This window comes from Taudactylus pleione, unplaced genomic scaffold, assembly GCF_031769625.1.
Source record: "Taudactylus pleione unplaced genomic scaffold, aTauple2 ptg000332l, whole genome shotgun sequence".
Lineage (NCBI taxonomy): Eukaryota > Metazoa > Chordata > Amphibia > Anura > Myobatrachidae > Taudactylus > Taudactylus pleione.
The window spans coordinates 810,174-825,038 of NW_028284733.1; the positions used below are offsets into that span (position 1 = coordinate 810,174).

Below are 14,865 nucleotides of genomic sequence, written 5' to 3' on the forward strand. Positions count from 1 at the left end.
GAGACGGAGAGATAGAAGAGACAGAGAGATAGAAGAGAAGGAGAGATAGAAGAGACAGAGAGATAGAAGAGACAGAGAGATAGAAGAGGCGGAGAGATAGAAGAGGCGGAGAGATAGAAGAGGCGGAGAGATAAGAGATAGAAGAGACGGAGAGATAGAAGAGACGGGGAGATAGAAGAGACGGAGAGATAGAAGAGACAGAGAGATAGAAGAGACGGAGAGATAGAAGAGACGGAGAGATAGAAGAGGCGGAGAGATTGAAGAGGAGAGATAGAAGAGGCGGAGAGAAAGAAGAGACAGAGAGATAGAAGAGACAGAGAGATAGAAGAGACAGAGAGATAGAAGAGACGGAGAGATAGAAGAGGCGGAGAGATAGAAGAGACGGAGAGATAGAAGAGGCGGAGAGATTGAAGAGGAGAGATAGAAGAGGCGGAGAGAAAGAAGAGACAGAGAGATAGAAGAGACAGAGAGATAGAAGAGACAGAGAGATAGAAGAGACAGAGAGATAGAAGAGACGGAGAGATAGAAGAGACGGAGAGATAGAAGAGGCGGAGAGATTGAAGAGGAGAGATAGAAGAGGCGGAGAGAAAGAAGAGACAGAGAGATAGAAGAGACAGAGAGATAGAAGAGACAGAGAGATAGAAGAGACGGAGAGATAGAAGAGGCGGAGAGATAGAAGAGACGGAGAGATAGAAGAGAAGGAGAGATAGAAGAGACGGAGAGATAGAAGAGACGGAGAGATAGAAGAGACAGAGAGATAGAAGAGAAGGAGAGATAGAAGAGAGAGAGATAGAAGAGGCGGAGAGATAAGAGATAGAAGAGACGGAGAGATAGAAGAGGCAGAGAGATAGAAGAGACGGAGAGATAGAAGAGAGAGAGATAGAAGAGGCGGAGAGATAAGAGATAGAAGAGGCAGAGAGATAGAGGAGACGGAGAGATAGAAGAGGCAGAGAGATAGAAGAGACGGAGAGATAGAAGAGGCGGAGAGATAGAAGAGACGGAGAGATAGAAGAGGCAGAGAGATAGAAGAGGCAGAGAGATAGAAGAGAAGGAGAGACAGAAGAGAGAGAGATAGAAGAGGCGGAGAGATAAGAGATAGAAGAGGCGGAGAGATAGAAGAGGCAGAGAGATAGAAGAGGCGGAGAGATAGAAGAGACGGAGAGATAGAAGAGGCAGAGAGATAGAAGAGGCGGAGAGATAGAAGAGACGGAGAGATAGAAGAGACGGAGAGATAGAAGAGACGGAGAGATAGAAGAGACGGAGAGATAGAAGAGGCGGAGAGATACAAGAGACGGAGAGATAGAAGAGACAGAGAGATAGAAGAGAAGGAGAGATAGAAGAGAAGGACAGAGAGAAGAGAAGGACAGATAGAAGAGACGGAGAGATAGAAGATACGGAGAGATAGAAGAGACGGAGAGATAGAAGAGGCGGAGAGATAGAAGAGACGGAGAGATAGAAGAGGCGGAGAGATAGAAGAGGCGGAGAGATAGAAGAGACGGAGAGATAGAAGAGACGGAGAGATAGAAGAGGCGGAGAGATACAAGAGACGGAGAGATAGAAGAGACAGAGAGATAGAAGAGAAGGAGAGATAGAAGAGAAGGACAGACAGAAGAGACGGAGAGATAGAAGAGACGGAGAGATAGAAGAGACGGAGAGATAGAAGAGATGGAGAGATAGAAGAGACGGATAGATAAGAGATAGAAGAGGTGGAGAGATAGAAGATACGGAGAGATAGAAGAGACGGAGAGATAGAAGAGGCGGAGAGATAGAAGAGACGGAGAGATAGAAGAGGCGGAGAGATAGAAGAGGCAGAGAGATAGAAGAGAAGGAGAGACAGAAGAGAGAGAGATAGAAGAGGCGGAGAGATAAGAGATAGAAGAGACGGAGAGATAGAAGAGGCGGAGAGATAGAAGAGGCAGAGAGATAGAAGATACGGAGAGATAGAAGAGACGGAGAGATAGAAGAGGCGGAGAGATAGAAGAGACGGAGAGATAGAAGAGGCAGAGAGATAGAAGAGGCAGAGAGATAGAAGAGAAGGAGAGACAGAAGAGAGAGAGATAGAAGAGGCGGAGAGATAAGAGATAGAAGAGGCGGAGAGATAGAAGAGGCAGAGAGATAGAAGAGGCGGAGAGATAGAAGAGACGGAGAGATAGAAGAGGCAGAGAGATAGAAGAGGCAGAGAGATAGAAGAGAAGGAGAGACAGAAGAGAGAGAGATAGAAGAGGCGGAGAGATAAGAGATAGAAGAGGCGGAGAGATAGAAGAGGCAGAGAGATAGAAGAGACGGAGAGATAGAAAAGGCGGAGAGATAGAAGAGACGGAGAGATAGAAGAGACGGAGAGATAGAAGAGGCAGAGAGATAGAAGAGGCAGAGAGATAGAAGAGAAGGAGAGACAGAAGAGAGAGAGATAGAAGAGGCGGAGAGATAGAAGAGATGGAGAGATAGAAGAGACGGATAGATAAGAGATAGAAGAGACGGAGAGATAGAAGAGGCGGAGAGATAGAAGAGGCAGAGAGATAGAAGAGACGGAGAGATAGAAGAGACGGAGAGATAGAAGAGGCGGAGAGATAGAAGAGACGGAGAGATAGAAGAGGCAGAGAGATAGAAGAGGCAGAGAGATAGAAGAGGCAGAGAGATAGAAGAGAAGGAGAGACAGAAGAGAGAGAGATAGAAGAGACGGAGAGATAGAAGAGATGGAGAGATAGAAGAGACGGATAGATAAGAGATAGAAGAGACGGAGAGATAGAAGAGGCAGAGAGATAGAAGATTCAGAGAGATAGAAGATACGGAGAGATAGAAGAGACGGAGAGATAGAAGAGGCGGAGAGATAGAAGAGACGGAGAGATAGAAGAGGCAGAGAGATAGAAGAGGCAGAGAGATAGAAGAGAAGGAGAGACAGAAGAGAGAGAGATAGAAGAGGCGGAGAGATAAGAGATAGAAGAGGCGGAGAGATAGAAGAGGCAGAGAGATAGAAGAGGCGGAGAGATAGAAGAGACGGAGAGATAGAAGAGGCAGAGAGATAGAAGAGGCAGAGAGATAGAAGAGAAGGAGAGACAGAAGAGAGAGAGATAGAAGAGGCGGAGAGATAAGAGATAGAAGAGACGGAGAGATAGAAGAGGCGGAGAGATAGAAGAGGCAGAGAGATAGAAGATACGGAGAGATAGAAGAGATGGAGAGATAGAAGAGGCGGAGAGATAGAAGAGACGGAGAGATAGAAGAGGCAGAGAGATAGAAGAGGCAGAGAGATAGAAGAGGCAGAGAGATAGAAGAGAAGGAGAGACAGAAGAGAGAGAGATAGAAGAGGCGGAGAGATAAGAGATAGAAGAGACGGAGAGATAGAAGAGGCGGAGAGATAGAAGAGGCAGAGAGATAGAAGAGGCAGAGAGATAGAAGAGACGGAGAGATAGAAGAGACTGAGAGATAGAAGAGGCAGAGAGATAGAAGAGGCGGAGAGATAGAAGAGACGGAGAGATAGAAGAGACGGAGAGATAGAAGAAGCGGAGAGATAAGAGATAGAAGAGACGGAGAGATAGAAGAGACGGAGAGATAGAAGAGACAGGGAGATAGAAGAGACGGAGAGATAGAAGAGGCGGAGAGATAGAAGAGGCGGAGAGATTGAAGAGACGGAGAGATAGAAGAGGCGTAGAGATAGAAGAAGCGGAGAGATAGAAGAGGCGGAGAGATAGAAGAGACGGAGAGAGAGAAGAGACGGAGAGATAGAAGAGACGGAGAGATAGAAGAGATGGAGAGATAGAAGAGATGGAGAGATAGAAGAGGCGGAGAGATAGAAGAGGCGGAGAGATAAGAGATAGAAGAGACGGAGAGACAGAAGAGAGAGAGATAGAAGAGACGGAGAGATAGAAGAGATGGAGAGATAGAAGAGACGGATAGATAAGAGATAGAAGAGACGGAGAGATAGAAGAGGCGGAGAGATAGAAGAGGCAGAGAGATAGAAGAGGCAGAGAGATAGAAGATACGGAGAGATAGAAGAGACGGAGAGATAGAAGAGGCGGAGAGATAGAAGAGACGGAGAGATAGAAGAGGCAGAGAGATAGAAGAGGCAGAGAGATAGAAGAGAAGGAGAGACAGAAGAGAGAGAGATAGAAGAGGCGGAGAGATAAGAGATAGAAGAGGCGGAGAGATAGAAGAGGCAAAGAGATAGAAGAGGCGGAGAGATAGAAGAGACGGAGAGATAGAAGAGGCAGAGAGATAGAAGAGGCAGAGAGATAGAAGAGAAGGAGAGACAGAAGAGAGAGAGATAGAAGAGGCGGAGAGATAAGAGATAGAAGAGACGGAGAGATAGAAGAGGCGGAGAGATAGAAGAGGCAGAGAGATAGAAGATACGGAGAGATAGAAGAGACGGAGAGATAGAAGAGGCGGAGAGATAGAAGAGGCGGAGAGATAGAAGAGGCAGAGAGATAGAAGAGGCGGAGAGATAGAAGAGACGGAGAGATAGAAGAGACGGAGAGATAGAAGATACGGAGAGATAGAAGATACGGAGAGATAGAAGAGACGGAGAGATAGAAGAGGCGGAGAGATAGAAGAGACGGAGAGATAGAAGAGGCGGAGAGATAGAAGAGGCAGAGAGATAGAAGATACGGAGAGATAGAAGAGACGGAGAGATAGAAGAGGCGGAGAGATAGAAGAGACGGAGAGATAGAATAGGCAGAGAGATAGAAGAGGCAGAGAGATAGAAGAGGCAGAGAGATAGAAGAGAAGGAGAGACAGAAGAGAGAGAGATAGAAGAGGCGGAGAGATAAGAGATAGAAGAGACGGAGAGATAGAAGAGGCGGAGAGATAGAAGAGGCGGAGAGATAGAAGAGGCAGAGAGATAGAAGAGACGGAGAGATAGAAGAGACTGAGAGATAGAAGAGGCAGAGAGATAGAAGAGGCGGAGAGATAGAAGAGACGGAGAGATAGAAGAGACGGAGAGATAGAAGAAGCGGAGAGATAAGAGATAGAAGAGACGGAGAGATAGAAGAGACGGAGAGATAGAAGAGACAGGGAGATAGAAGAGACGGAGAGATAGAAGAGGCAGAGAGATAGAAGAGACGGAGAGATAGAAGAGGCGGAGAGATAGAAGAGACGGAGAGATAGAAGAGACGGAGAGATAGAAGAGGCAGAGAGATAGAAGAGGCAGAGAGATAGAAGAGAAAGAGAGACAGAAGAGAGAGAGATAGAAGAGGCGGAGAGATAGAAGAGATGGAGAGATAGAAGAGACGGATAGATAAGAGATAGAAGAGACGGAGAGATAGAAGAGGCGGAGAGATAGAAGAGGCAGAGAGATAGAAGAGACGGAGAGATAGAAGAGACGGAGAGATAGAAGAGGCGGAGAGATAGAAGAGACGGAGAGATAGAAGAGGCAGAGAGATAGAAGAGGCAGAGAGATGGAAGAGGCAGAGAGATAGAAGAGAAGGAGAGACAGAAGAGAGAGAGATAGAAGAGACGGAGAGATAGAAGAGATGGAGAGATAGAAGAGACGGATAGATAAGAGATAGAAGAGACGGAGAGATAGAAGAGGCGGAGAGATAGAAGAGGCAGAGAGATAGAAGATACGGAGAGATAGAAGAGACGGAGAGATAGAAGAGGCGGAGAGATAGAAGAGACGGAGAGATAGAAGAGGCAGAGAGATAGAAGAGGCAGAGAGATAGAAGAGAAGGAGAGACAGAAGAGAGAGAGATAGAAGAGGCGGAGAGATAAGAGATAGAAGAGGCGGAGAGATAGAAGAGGCAGAGAGATAGAAGAGGCGGAGAGATAGAAGAGACGGAGAGATAGAAGAGGCAGAGAGATAGAAGAGGCAGAGAGATAGAAGAGAAGGAGAGACAGAAGAGAGAGAGATAGAAGAGGCGGAGAGATAAGAGATAGAAGAGACGGAGAGATAGAAGAGGCGGAGAGATAGAAGAGGCAGAGAGATAGAAGATACGGAGAGATAGAAGAGATGGAGAGATAGAAGAGGCGGAGAGATAGAAGAGACGGAGAGATAGAAGAGGCAGAGAGATAGAAGAGGCAGAGAGATAGAAGAGGCAGAGAGATAGAAGAGAAGGAGAGACAGAAGAGAGAGAGATAGAAGAGGTGGAGAGATAAGAGATAGAAGAGACGGAGAGATAGAAGAGGCGGAGAGATAGAAGAGGCAGAGAGATAGAAGAGGCAGAGAGATAGAAGAGACGGAGAGATAGAAGAGACTGAGAGATAGAAGAGGCAGAGAGATAGAAGAGGCGGAGAGATAGAAGAGACGGAGAGATAGAAGAGACGGAGAGATAGAAGAAGCGGAGAGATAAGAGATAGAAGAGACGGAGAGATAGAAGAGACGGAGAGATAGAAGAGACAGGGAGATAGAAGAGGCGGAGAGATAGAAGAGGCGGAGAGATAGAAGAGGCGGAGAGATTGAAGAGACGGAGAGATAGAAGAGGCGTAGAGATAGAAGAAGCGGAGAGATAGAAGAGGCGGAGAGATAGAAGAGACGGAGAGAGAGAAGAGACGGAGAGATAGAAGAGACGGAGAGATAGAAGAGATGGAGAGATAGAAGAGATGGAGAGATAGAAGAGGCGGAGAGATAGAAGAGGCGGAGAGATAAGAGATAGAAGAGACGGAGAGACAGAAGAGAGAGAAATAGAAGAGACGGAGAGATAGAAGAGATGGAGAGATAGAAGAGACGGATAGATAAGAGATAGAAGAGACGGAGAGATAGAAGAGGCGGAGAGATAGAAGAGGCAGAGAGATAGAAGATACGGAGAGATAGAAGAGACGGAGAGATAGAAGAGGCGGAGAGATAGAAGAGACGGAGAGATAGAAGAGGCAGAGAGATAGAAGAGGCAGAGAGATAGAAGAGAAGGAGAGACAGAAGAGAGAGAGATAGAAGAGGCGGAGAGATAAGAGATAGAAGAGACGGAGAGATAGAAGAGGCGGAGAGATAGAAGAGGCAGAGAGATAGAAGATACGGAGAGATAGAAGAGACGGAGAGATAGAAGAGGCGGAGAGATAGAAGAGGCGGAGAGATAGAAGAGGCAGAGAGATAGAAGAGGCGGAGAGATAGAAGAGACGGAGAGATAGAAGATACGGAGAGATAGAAGATACGGAGAGATAGAAGAGACGGAGAGATAGAAGAGGCGGAGAGATAGAAGAGACGGAGAGATAGAAGAGGCGGAGAGATAGAAGAGGCAGAGAGATAGAAGATACGGAGAGATAGAAGAGACGGAGAGATAGAAGAGGCGGAGAGATAGAAGAGACGGAGAGATAGAAGAGGCAGAGAGATAGAAGAGGCAGAGAGATAGAAGAGGCAGAGAGATAGAAGAGAAGGAGAGACAGAAGAGAGAGAGATAGAAGAGGCGGAGAGATAAGAGATAGAAGAGACGGAGAGATAGAAGAGGCGGAGAGATAGAAGAGGCAGAGAGATAGAAGAGGCAGAGAGATAGAAGAGACGGAGAGATAGAAGAGACTGAGAGATAGAAGAGGCAGAGAGATAGAAGAGGCGGAGAGATAGAAGAGACGGAGAGATAGAAGAGACGGAGAGATAGAAGAAGCGGAGAGATAAGAGATAGAAGAGACGGAGAAATAGAAGAGACGGAGAGATAGAAGAGACAGGGAGATAGAAGAGACGGAGAGATAGAAGAGGCGGAGAGATAGAAGAGGCGGAGAGATTGAAGAGACGGAGAGATAGAAGAGGCGGAGAGATAGAAGAGGCGGAGAGATAGAAGAGACGGAGAGAGAGAAGAGACGGAGAGATAGAAGAGACGGAGAGATAGAAGAGATGGAGGGATAGAAGAGATGGAGAGATAGAAGAGGCGGAGAGATAGAAGAGGCGGAGAGATAAGAGATAGAAGAGACGGAGAGATAGAAGAGGCGGAGAGATAGAAGAGGCAGAGAGATAGAAGAGGCGGAGAGATAGAAGAGAAGGACAGATAGAAGAGACGGAGAGATAGAAGATACGGAGAGATAGAAGAGACGGAGAGATAGAAGAGGCGGAGAGATAGAAGAGACGGAGAGATAGAAGAGGCGGAGAGATAGAAGAGGCGGAGAGATAGAAGAGGCAGAGAGATAGAAGATACGGAGAGATAGAAGAGACGGAGAGATAGAAGAGGCGGAGAGATAGAAGAGACGGAGAGATAGAAGAGGCAGAGAGATAGAAGAGGCAGAGAGATAGAAGAGAAGGAGAGACAGAAGAGAGAGAGATAGAAGAGGCGGAGAGATAAGAGATAGAAGAGGCGGAGAGATAGAAGAGGCAGAGAGATAGAAGAGGCGGAGAGAAAGAAGAGACGGAGAGATAGAAGAGGCAGAGAGATAGAAGAGGCAGAGAGATAGAAGAGAAGGAGAGACAGAAGAGAGAGAGATAGAAGAGGCGGAGAGATAAGAGATAGAAGAGACGGAGAGATAGAAGAGGCGGAGAGATAGAAGAGGCAGAGAGATAGAAGATACGGAGAGATAGAAGAGACGGAGAGATAGAAGAGGCGGAGAGATAGAAGAGACGGAGAGATAGAAGAGGCAGAGAGATAGAAGAGGCAGAGAGATAGAAGAGGCAGAGAGATAGAAGAGAAGGAGAGACAGAAGAGAGAGAGATAGAAGAGGCGGAGAGATAAGAGATAGAAGAGACGGAGAGATAGAAGAGGCGGAGAGATAGAAGAGGCAGAGAGATAGAAGAGGCAGAGAGATAGAAGAGACGGAGAGATAGAAGAGACTGAGAGATAGAAGAGGCAGAGAGATAGAAGAGGCGGAGAGATTGAAAGATGGAGAGATAGAAGAGACGGAGAGATAGAAGAAGCGGAGAGATAAGAGATAGAAGAGACGGAGAGATAGAAGAGACGGAGAGATAGAAGAGATAGGGAGATAGAAAAGACGGAGAGATAGAAGAGGCGGAGAGATAGAAGAGGCGGAGAGATAGAAGAGGCGGAGAGATTGAAGAGGCGGAGAGATAGAAGAGGCGTAGAGATAGAAGAAGCGGAGAGATAGAAGAGGCGGAGAGATAGAAGAGACGGAGAGAGAGAAGAGACGGAGAGATAGAAGAGACGGAGAGATAGAAGAGATGGAGAGATAGAAGAGGCGGAGAGATAGAAGAGGCGGAGAGATAAGAGATAGAAGAGACGGAGAGACAGAAGAGAGAAATAGAAGATACGGAGAGATAGAAGAGATGGAGAGATAGAAGAGACGGATAGATAAGAGATAGAAGAGACGGAGAGATAGAAGAGGCGGAGAGATAGAAGAGGCAGAGAGATAGAAGATACGGAGAGATAGAAGAGACGGAGAGATAGAAGAGGCGGAGAGATAGAAGAGACGGAGAGATAGAAGAGGCAGAGAGATAGAAGAGGCAGAGAGATAGAAGAGAAGGAGAGACAGAAGAGAGAGAGATGGAAGAGGCGGAGAGATAAGAGATAGAAGAGACGGAGAGATAGAAGAGGCGGAGAGATAGAAGAGGCAGAGAGATAGAAGAGGCAGAGAGATAGAAGAGACGGAGAGATAGAAGAGACTGAGAGATAGAAGAGGCAGAGAGATAGAAGAGGCGGAGAGATAGAAGAGACGGAGAGATAGAAGAGACCGAGAGATAGAAGAAGCGGAGAGATAAGAGATAGAAGAGACGGAGAGATAGAAGAGACGGAGAGATAGAAGAGACAGGGAGATAGAAGAGACGGAGAGATAGAAGAGGCGGAGAGATAGAAGAGGCGGAGAGATAGAAGAGGCGGAGAGATTGAAGAGACGGAGAGATAGAAGAGGCGGAGAGATAGAAGAAGCGGAGAGATAGAAGAGGCGGAGAGATAGAAGAGACGGAGAGAGAGAAGAGACGGAGAGATAGAAGAGACGGAGAGATAGAAGAGATGGAGGGATAGAAGAGATGGAGAGATAGAAGAGGCGGAGAGATAGAAGAGGCGGAGAGATAAGAGATAGAAGAGACGGAGAGATAGAAGAGGCGGAGAGATAGAAGAGGCAGAGAGATAGAAGAGGCGGAGAGATAGAAGAGAAGGACAGATAGAAGAGATGGAGAGATAGAAGATACGGAGAGATAGAAGAGACGGAGAGATAGAAGAGGCGGAGAGATAGAAGAGACGGAGAGATAGAAGAGGCGGAGAGATAGAAGAGGCGGAGAGATAGAAGAGACGGAGAGATAGAAGAGACGGAGAGATAGAAGAGGCGGAGAGATACAAGAGACGGAGAGATAGAAGAGACAGAGAGATAGAAGAGAAGGAGAGATAGAAGAGAAGGACAGATAGAAGAGACGGAGAGATAGAAGAGACGGAGAGATAGAAGAGACGGAGAGATAGAAGAGATGGAGAGATAGAAGAGACGGATAGATAAGAGATAGAAGAGGTGGAGAGATAGAAGATACGGAGAGATAGAAGAGACGGAGAGATAGAAGAGACGGAGAGATAGAAGAGGCGGAGAGATAGAAGAGACGGAGAGATAGAAGAGGCGGAGAGATAGAAGAGGCAGAGAGATAGAAGAGAAGGAGAGACAGAAGAGAGAGAGATAGAAGAGGCGGAGAGATAAGAGATAGAAGAGACGGAGAGATAGAAGAGGCGGAGAGATAGAAGAGGCAGAGAGATAGAAGATACGGAGAGATAGAAGAGACGGAGAGATAGAAGAGGCGGAGAGATAGAAGAGACGGAGAGACAGAAGAGGCAGAGAGATAGAAGAGGCAGAGAGATAGAAGAGAAGGAGAGACAGAAGAGAGAGAGATAGAAGAGGCGGAGAGATAAGAGATAGAAGAGGCGGAGAGATAGAAGAGGCAGAGAGATAGAAGAGGCGGAGAGATAGAAGAGACGGAGAGATAGAAGAGGCAGAGAGATAGAAGAGGCAGAGAGATAGAAGAGAAGGAGAGACAGAAGAGAGAGAGATAGAAGAGGCGGAGAGATAAGAGATAGAAGAGGCGGAGAGATAGAAGAGGCAGAGAGATAGAAAAGACGGAGAGATAGAAGAGGCGGAGAGATAGAAGAGACGGAGAGATAGAAGAGACGGAGAGATAGAAGAGGCAGAGAGATAGAAGAGGCAGAGAGATAGAAGAGAAGGAGAGACAGAAGAGAGAGAGATAGAAGAGGCGGAGAGATAGAAGAGATGGAGAGATAGAAGAGACGGATAGATAAGAGATAGAAGAGACGGAGAGATAGAAGAGGCGGAGAGATAGAAGAGACGGAGAGATAGAAGATACGGAGAGATAGAAGAGACGGAGAGATAGAAGAGGCGGAGAGATAGAAGAGACGGAGAGATAGAAGAGGCGGAGAGATAGAAGAGGCAGAGAGATAGAAGAGGCAGAGAGATAGAAGAGACGGAGAGATAGAAGAGGCGGAGAGATACAAGAGACGGAGAGATAGAAGAGACAGAGAGATAGAAGAGAAGGAGAGATAGAAGAGAAGGACAGATAGAAGAGACGGAGAGATAGAAGAGACGGAGAGATAGAAGAGACGGAGAGATAGAAGAGATGGAGAGATAGAAGAGACGGATAGATAAGAGATAGAAGAGGTGGAGAGATAGAAGATACGGAGAGATAGAAGAGACGGAGAGATAGAAGAGACGGAGAGATAGAAGAGGCGGAGAGATAGAAGAGACGGAGAGATAGAAGAGGCGGAGAGATAGAAGAGGCAGAGAGATAGAAGAGAAGGAGAGACAGAAGAGAGAGAGATAGAAGAGGCGGAGAGATAAGAGATAGAAGAGACGGAGAGATAGAAGAGGCGGAGAGATAGAAGAGGCAGAGAGATAGAAGATACGGAGAGATAGAAGAGACGGAGAGATAGAAGAGGCGGAGAGATAGAAGAGACGGAGAGACAGAAGAGGCAGAGAGATAGAAGAGGCAGAGAGATAGAAGAGAAGGAGAGACAGAAGAGAGAGAGATAGAAGAGGCGGAGAGATAAGAGATAGAAGAGGCGGAGAGATAGAAGAGGCAGAGAGATAGAAGAGGCGGAGAGATAGAAGAGACGGAGAGATAGAAGAGGCAGAGAGATAGAAGAGTAGGAGAGACAGAAGAGAGAGAGATAGAAGAGGCGGAGAGATAAGAGATAGAAGAGGCGGAGAGATAGAAGAGGCAGAGAGATAGAAGAGAAGGAGAGACAGAAGAGAGAGAGATAGAAGAGGCGGAGAGATAAGAGATAGAAGAGGCGGAGAGATAGAAGAGGCAGAGAGATAGAAGAGGCGGAGAGATAGAAGAGACGGAGAGATAGAAGAGGCAGAGAGATAGAAGAGGCAGAGAGATAGAAGAGAAGGAGAGACAGAAGAGAGAGAGATAGAAGAGGCGGAGAGATAAGAGATAGAAGAGACGGAGAGATAGAAGAGGCGGAGAGATAGAAGAGGCAGAGAGATAGAAGATACGGAGAGATAGAAGAGATGGAGAGATAGAAGAGGCGGAGAGATAGAAGAGACGGAGAGATAGAAGAGGCAGAGAGATAGAAGAGGCAGAGAGATAGAAGAGGCAGAGAGATAGAAGAGAAGGAGAGACAGAAGAGAGAGAGATAGAAGAGGCGGAGAGATAAGAGATAGAAGAGACGGAGAGATAGAAGAGGCGGAGAGATAGAAGAGGCAGAGAGATAGAAGAGGCAGAGAGATAGAAGAGACGGAGAGATAGAAGAGACTGAGAGATAGAAGAGGCAGAGAGATAGAAGAGGCGGAGAGATAGAAGAGACGGAGAGATAGAAGAGACGGAGAGATAGAAGAAGCGGAGAGATAAGAGATAGAAGAGACGGAGAGATAGAAGAGACGGAGAGATAGAAGAGACAGGGAGATAGAAGAGGCGGAGAGATAGAAGAGGCGGAGAGATAGAAGAGGCGGAGAGATTGAAGAGACGGAGAGATAGAAGAGGCGTAGAGATAGAAGAAGCGGAGAGATAGAAGAGGCGGAGAGATAGAAGAGACGGAGAGAGAGAAGAGACGGAGAGATAGAAGAGACGGAGAGATAGAAGAGATGGAGAGATAGAAGAGATGGAGAGATAGAAGAGGCGGAGAGATAGAAGAGGCGGAGAGATAAGAGATAGAAGAGACGGAGAGATAGAAGAGGCGGAGAGATAGAAGAGGCAGAGAGATAGAAGAGGCGGAGAGATAGAAGAGAAGGACAGATAGAAGAGACGGAGAGATAAGAGATAGAAGAGACGGAGAGATAGAAGAGGCGGAGAGATAGAAGAGGCAGAGAGATAGAAGATACGGAGAGATAGAAGAGACGGAGAGATAGAAGAGGCGGAGAGATAGAAGAGACGGAGAGATAGAAGAGGCAGAGAGATAGAAGAGGCAGAGAGATAGAAGAGAAGGAGAGACAGAAGAGAGAGAGATAGAAGAGGCGGAGAGATAAGAGATAGAAGAGACGGAGAGATAGAAGAGGCGGAGAGATAGAAGAGGCAGAGAGATAGAAGATACGGAGAGATAGAAGAGACGGAGAGATAGTAGAGGCGGAGAGATAGAAGAGGCGGAGAGATAGAAGAGGCAGAGAGATAGAAGAGGCGGAGAGATAGAAGAGACGGAGAGATAGAAGATACGGAGAGATAGAAGATACGGAGAGATAGAAGAGACGGAGAGATAGAAGAGGCGGAGAGATAGAAGAGACGGAGAGATAGAAGAGGCGGAGAGATAGAAGAGGCAGAGAGATAGAAGATACGGAGAGATAGAAGAGACGGAGAGATAGAAGAGGCGGAGAGATAGAAGAGACGGAGAGATAGAAGAGGCAGAGAGATAGAAGAGGCAGAGAGATAGAAGAGAAGGAGAGACAGAAGAGAGAGAGATAGAAGAGGCGGAGAGATAAGAGATAGAAGAGACGGAGAGATAGAAGAGGCGGAGAGATAGAAGAGGCAGAGAGATAGAAGAGGCAGAGAGATAGAAGAGACGGAGAGATAGAAGAGACTGAGAGATAGAAGAGGCAGAGAGATAGAAGAGGCGGAGAGATAGAAGAGACGGAGAGATAGAAGAGACGGAGAGATAGAAGAAGCGGAGAGATAAGAGATAGAAGAGACGGAGAGATAGAAGAGACGGAGAGATAGAAGAGACAGGGAGATAGAAGAGACGGAGAGATAGAAGAGGCGGAGAGATAGAAGAGGCGGAGAGATAGAAGAGGCGGAGAGTTTGAAGAGACGGAGAGATAGAAGAGGCGGAGAGATAGAAGAGGCGGAGAGATAGAAGAGACGGAGAGAGAGAAGAGACGGAGAGATAGAAGAGACGGAGAGATAGAAGAGATGGAGGGATAGAAGAGATGGAGAGATAGAAGAGGCGGAGAGATAGAAGAGGCGGAGAGATAAGAGATAGAAGAGACGGAGAGATAGAAGAGGCGGAGAGATAGAAGAGGCAGAGAGATAGAAGAGGCGGAGAGATAGAAGAGAAGGACAGATAGAAGAGACGGAGAGATAGAAGATACGGAGAGATAGAAGAGACGGAGAGATAGAAGAGGCGGAGAGATAGAAGAGACGGAGAGATAGAAGAGGCGGAGAGATAGAAGAGGCGGAGAGATAGAAGAGGCGGAGAGATAGAAGAGGCAGAGAGATAGAAGATACGGAGAGATAGAAGAGACGGAGAGATAGAAGAGGCGGAGAGATAGAAGAGACGGAGAGATAGAAGAGGCAGAGAGATAGAAGAGGCAGAGAGATAGAAGAGAAGGAGAGACAGAAGAGAGAGAGATAGAAGAGGCGGAGAGATAAGAGATAGAAGAGGCGGAGAGATAGAAGAGGCAGAGAGATAGAAGAGGCGGAGAGAAAGAAGAGACGGAGAGATAGAAGAGGCAGAGAGATAGAAGAGGCAGAGAGATAGAAGAGAAGGAGAGACAGAAGAGAGAGAGATAGAAGAGGCGGAGAGATAAGAGATAGAAGAGACGGAGAGATAGAAGAGGCGGAGAGATAGAAGAGGCAGAGAGATAGAAGATACGGAGAGATAGAAGAGACGGAGAGATAGAAGAGGCGGAGAGATAGAAGAGACGGAG

General features: G+C 47.0%; 1 protein-coding gene across 1 annotated transcript in view; it reads right to left on the reverse strand.

The window, feature by feature from the left end:
• Positions 1-14,865, reverse strand: part of LOC148509062 (NLR family CARD domain-containing protein 3-like) — a 67,022-nt gene that overhangs the window by 4,172 nt on the left and 47,985 nt on the right. The window lies entirely within an intron of this gene.